Raw genomic sequence first — 6,357 nt, forward strand, 5'->3', positions numbered from 1 at the left:
CTCAAGTCTCACAATGCACTAAAAACACTCAATTCTGGAAGTGCTCGCGAGGCGAGAGCATCTGCTCACCGTGGCGAGTACAAGCCAACTTTCCAACTAAGGTTGTTCTAGGTTCAATCTCGTTCTAAATCATTCTCTAATCAATAGTAGGCACCTAAAGGTACTCAAAGACATCTAAGGTTCAACTCAAAAGGTCGAAACACAAGATCTACCATGCTCTCTGCCTTAGCTCGCTATGGCGAGTAAGGTTGCTCGCAATGGCGAGCAATACCAAAACACTCGCGAGGCGAAGGGGAAGGCTCGCGTGGCGAGCGATGAAGATCATCACTCGCGAGGCGAGGATCATAGCTCGCCGTGGCGAGCGATGAATCTAGGCTCGGACATGATGCACTTTCTACACGAAAATCATCATCTAACAAGGTTTTAAGCCTAATTTCAATTCCAGAATTCATCTAAATCATTATCTAAGGTCTAAGGACAGTTTCTACATCTTTTTAACAAGTTTCCACCGTTTAATCATCAATTCTATCAATTTGACCTAATTTCCGATTCTTCTTAAACTCATCCTAATTCATGTTAAACTTAACCATTGATTCACATACTTAATAGAATTGCAAAGTTAGTCTCACCCTTACCTTATAATCAGGAAATCGCAGCCCCTCTAGGTCTCTCCCTCTTCTCTTGGCTTTTCTCCCTTTTCTCCAAAAGCAGTCGTACGTACGTTATGTTTTTCTAAACTAGGTCTCTCCTATTTATATAAATCTTTAACCTACTTATTTTTCTCTTAAATTCAAATATTAATATTCTATCCCAATATATATAATGTTTCTATAACAATAATAAATAACAATTATATCTCTATAACATATATATATATATATATATATATATATATATATTTCCATAACAAATCATACATATTTCTATAACAGATTATATATATATTTCTACAACAAATCATACATATTTCTACAATAAATAACATTTATTTCTATAACAAATCACATTTATTTCTGCAACAAATCGTGTATATATTTCTATAACAAATGACATATATACATTCCTAAATCAAATAACATATATTATATTTTTAAATCAAATAGCATATATATATATTTCTAAATCAAATAACATATATATTTCTAAATCAAATAACATATATATTATATTAATAAATATATAACATATATCATAACAAAATATCACTCATCAAAATAAATCATATAAATCACACAAATCATATAAGTATATTCTAAACTCATTTAAAATAATCAAATAATTAGAGAGGGCGTTACAGTCCACATCAAAGCTGCCCTCATTCTAAAATTTTTCTTCCTTGCAATATCATATGTCGATACACCGTTCCACAATCTATTCAAATCATCAATTAAGGGTTGTAGATACACATCTATACCATCTAAGGGGCTCGTAGGTCCTGGTACAATACAACTCAAAAACAAATAAGGCTTTGACATGCACATCTCAGGAGGAAGATTATACGGGGTAAGAAGAATTGGCCAACAAGAATAAGGCGTTGCTGATGCTTGGATATACGGAATAAATCCATCAGAGCATAATCCAAGCCTCACATTACGTGGATCTTCTGCAAAATCACGATGTACTTGATCAAAGTGCTTCCATGCCACCCCGTCACAAGGATGTCGCATCACACCTGAATTAGTTTTATTGTAATAATGCCACGTCATTTTTTCGGCCGTGTGAGTTGATGCAAACAATCTCTGCAATCTTGGTATTATTGGCAGATAAAACATTGACTTGACTGAGACTCGTTTCTTCTTCTGAGAACCGGCATCATCACATACTTCATACCTCGGTGCATTGCAAAATTTACACGCCACCAACGCCCCATCATTTTTACCAAATTCGTTGTCGTAAAACAACATGCACCCATTAACGCAACAGTCAATAGTTTTAACTTCCAATCCCTACTTCTCCACCAACTTTTGAGCCTCATAAAAACTCAAGGGCAAATTGTCCTTTACAGGAGTTGCGTCCCTCATGATATCTGTATAACACTCCGAGCCTTCTTCGGCTACACTCCAATCTGACGCGGCAGCTAAAAGCCTCACACTCATGGATAGCTTAGAATCAGACGACCCTTCAAACAACGGCTTGTTTACTTCTTGCATCATCTTGAAAAACTTCAACGCTTTCTCATTCGGGATTGTTTCCTCTTCACCACCCTCGTTGTAAGACAGGTTCACCCCAAGTGCATCACCGACCATATCTTCCATCACGCCAAAGTTTTCACACTCCATACGCGCCTCACTGCTTGAAGCGTGCATATTAACATCAGACTCGGTATTATTTGTAGGCTCTTGTTCATCGTGATAAATCCACACATAATAATTCTCCATAAAACCAAGGTCCTTTAAATGGTTTAGAACATCTTTTGGACTCCGAATCAGCCTACACGTACATTTAACACACGAACATCTTATCCCTCCCTCCAATTGAAAGGTATCTTGCGCCATGGCGTAAGCAACAAAATCACAAACTCCATCCACAAAAGCCGCCTTAAGTTTCCTTTTCCCCGGATATTTTCTATCGTACATCCAACTACGATGGAAAATATGTTGATCCATTTTTCGCGTCGCTGCAGTTGACTCAAATTAGTACCATATATTTTTATACGTAAATATTTTTTTAATATAAATAACAATTTTTTTCTAATCACCTAAATATTTAGAAATTTGTACAAAATAAACATGCCATCGCATAAAAATTATATAATATTTTATGACTAAAATATATAACATTTTCTAATCTATATCACATTTTCTAAAATTTGTATGAAATAAACATTGCGTGCATATACAAACTACGAACCACAAATAAATGTTAAGCGCGGACGCCAGAATTGATTCCCACAAAATAATTCACATATGTCATATTAATTAACTTCATAATTTTTTTTTGCTACTTTACATTATTTTTCTAACAAACTTAATTATACATATTTCTTTACTAACTTAACTTTTTTTTAAAGAACTACGATAACATTTTTACTAGCTACATTTATTTTACGTAAAACAAATTTGATCTAAATAACATATTTACTACAATTTAATTTTACTAACTATGTTTCTAATATCTAATATTTTTAATACTAATCCATTGAATAAATTTTAAATAAATAAAAGATACTAACCTCAAATAACAAGCCAATGAACAAGTGGATCCAAAAAAAAAAAGCAACAACTAGCCAGCAGCAACACCTACTTTAAAATGGATCGAAAACAAGGAAACTACAAAAAAATAATGCAACATATTTTAATAACTAAATTAACAATATATATAAATACACACATTTTTAAAAGTAAACATTTTTAACTAAACTACAAATTTTTCTACAAGCTAACACTTTTTTTATTATACTCTCTCTAACACTAATAAGTTGAAATTTAATTTAATCCCATTAAATATTTTTTTAAAGAAGTTAATCCAACTAACATTTTTTTTTAGAAAAATCCCGCTAACGTTTTTATTAATTACAATATAATAATTTTAGTAACTATTTTTCTAATAATTAATATTTAGTACTAATACCATTGTAATAATTATTTAAAATAAGTTAGAAATGTACCAACCTCAAAGAATAAGTCGACGAACTGAGCGGAGACAACAAAATCAACGGCAACGAACAACAACACCAACCTCAAAATGGATCAGAACCAACATAACTATAAAAAAGAATGTAACTTATTTTAATATATAACTACATTAAATATTTATAAATTCAAACACATGTAAAATTGAAATCAATTATAAGAAAATATCAATAATTACCTTTGTTAGAAACTTCAATAATGATAATAAAATGATGGAGAATAAAATTTGAGTGATATTAAAAAAAATTGAATGAGAAATAATGATAATAAAATGATGGAGAATAAAATTTGAGTGATATTAAATTTTTTTGAATGAGAATAGAATGAAGATTGTAAAGAAGAAAATAGAGTGTTGTATATTTATATACACAAATGCTGCAACGGTAACAAACGGCTAGTTAGCATGTGGGTCCCGTGTTTTCCGACGAAATTTTCGTAGGTAAATTCCACCAATCACAACCATACACACACCCTTTATCCAACGGCTGTGTGCATGTGGGGCCGCAGCTTTCCTACGAAAATATTCCTCGGTAAAGTAGGCCAATCACATGCTTCCACACACCCTTTTTCTGCATGTGGGGCCGGAGCTTTCCTAGGAAAATATTCCTAGGTAAATTAGGCCAATCACATGCTTCCACACACCCTTTTTCTGCATGTGGGGGCCGCCGCTTTCCTACGAAATTATTCCTAGGTAAAGTCAGTCATTCACAAGCTGCCACGTGCTCCACTTTTCTGTCCTTTTTACTGAAAGTTGCTTTCCGACGAATATTTCGTCGCTAATTCGTAGGAAAACGCTTTCTAGGAAATTTCGTAGGAAAGTTTTGTAGGAAAATCCACCATTTCTTGTAGTGAGTAATAACACAAAAAGTAAATAAAAAATATATCCTTAGTAAATATACAGAGGTAAGGAAAACCATCTTGTTGCTGAAGAAATATCAGATATAGTGTGGCTTGTTAAGAGAAAATACATAATAAAATAATTAAAATTATTAGCATCGGTATCAATAATGGTGTTGGCTTCAGAAGACAACTTTGATGTAATTATTAGTGTTGGACGTTTAATTATACTAATAGTGTTGAAAATTATTAGCACCGGTATCATTAATACTTTGTTGTCTTCTCAAGAGATAAGGAATGGTCACGGTTTCTCTGGTCCGTAGGTTTTGACGGAGAAGAAAGCTTTGGTCATAATTACTATTCCTATTCATGAAAAACTTTATAATTTTTTCTTGACAGATGATGTTGAAAGAGGTAAGGAATGACCAGACGTGACATTCATTGTAGTGTCACTTCATTTAAAGTTTTTCTCTAAATGCATGACTCACATTTAATGCACTATAACTTATAAATCTATTGATTGATGAGTTATTTTAAATTGCTACTCCCTCCGGTCTCAAATGTAGGGAAAAAAAAAGCACACCAATTAAGAAAATGAATTGATTACATTGAAGACATGTTAAAAAATGTACAACTTTTCAATTTTGCCCTTGTCATGTTTTAGTAATAATTAATGAAAGTGACTTTTGAACTCATGGAGATAGGGTAACGTGAAACATTATGGGAGCATGCAGCTTTGAATTATGAGAATGTGATTTTTAACAAGGGTAAAATTGGAATAGTAGCATTTATTAGGTTGCTTTTACTATACTTTTTCTTACATTTGAGACCACAATTTTTTTTGTTTTTTTCCCTACATTTGAGACCGGAGGGAGTAGAGTGGAAATAAAATCAGTAGCTTCAAAGACAACTCATTGCAAGAAGGCACTCTCTAGAAGAAGGCATGGTTGATTCTCTTTTTCTTTAGTTTTCATACAAGGTAGACTTATGCTATAATTTCTTGTCAATAGTTCTAACTCCAACACTGAAGGATCAGAATCGTGCAATTGCTTGTGGAAGGAACCATGATAATTGCTTGTGTCTCGTTCTTCTTCTTCTCCTCCTCCTCCTCCTCCTCCTCTCTCCCTCCCTCTCTCTCTCTCTCTCTCTCTCATATATATATATATATATATGACTCTGAACAGTGTTACAGACTCTGAACTCTATCAGACTCTGGACTTAGTTTAAAAAGTAGAAAAAGCTAACACAATTCAACCTCCGTTCTTGTGTTTTTCTCACCTTCATGACCATTTTTGGATAATGGGACATCTAGGATGTGTGTCCATTTTTTGATGTTCGGATATGTGAGACAGAGTCACTACTTGTTTGTTTAATAAATCCTTTGAATCGATTTTCAGGATTTCCAATAATCACATTGGTACAAAACATTAAGGTCCATGATCATAATCGTATCCCTGTTTATATTAAAAAAAGACAATAGAATGATCCATTCATCAAGTTTATTTGTTCATAAAGATATAAAATACAGCGGTAGACAAAACAAGCTTACATTTAGTATATATCACTACCAAAAAATTTGTCAACTATTTTAGTATTCATTAAGCTTATTTGTCAACTATTTTATCACTACTCACTACCAAAAAAAATATCACTACCAAAAAAACTATTTTATCCCTACTAGAAAAATAATTATCTCTTTACAAAAATTTAACATTTTGATCCCAATAAATTGTTATTTATTATTTCAATTTTAAATACGAATTTAAAATACCACATACAGCAAAATTCTAGATAGAAACAAACAAAAACAATGATATTTGAAAAACCTATGAAAATGTAAAAACTAGCAGGGGTATTATAATAGTGGGTGAATATCCTCTCTATTTAG

This window comes from Medicago truncatula, chromosome 1, assembly GCF_003473485.1.
Source record: "Medicago truncatula cultivar Jemalong A17 chromosome 1, MtrunA17r5.0-ANR, whole genome shotgun sequence".
Taxonomy (NCBI): Eukaryota; Viridiplantae; Streptophyta; class Magnoliopsida; order Fabales; family Fabaceae; genus Medicago; species Medicago truncatula.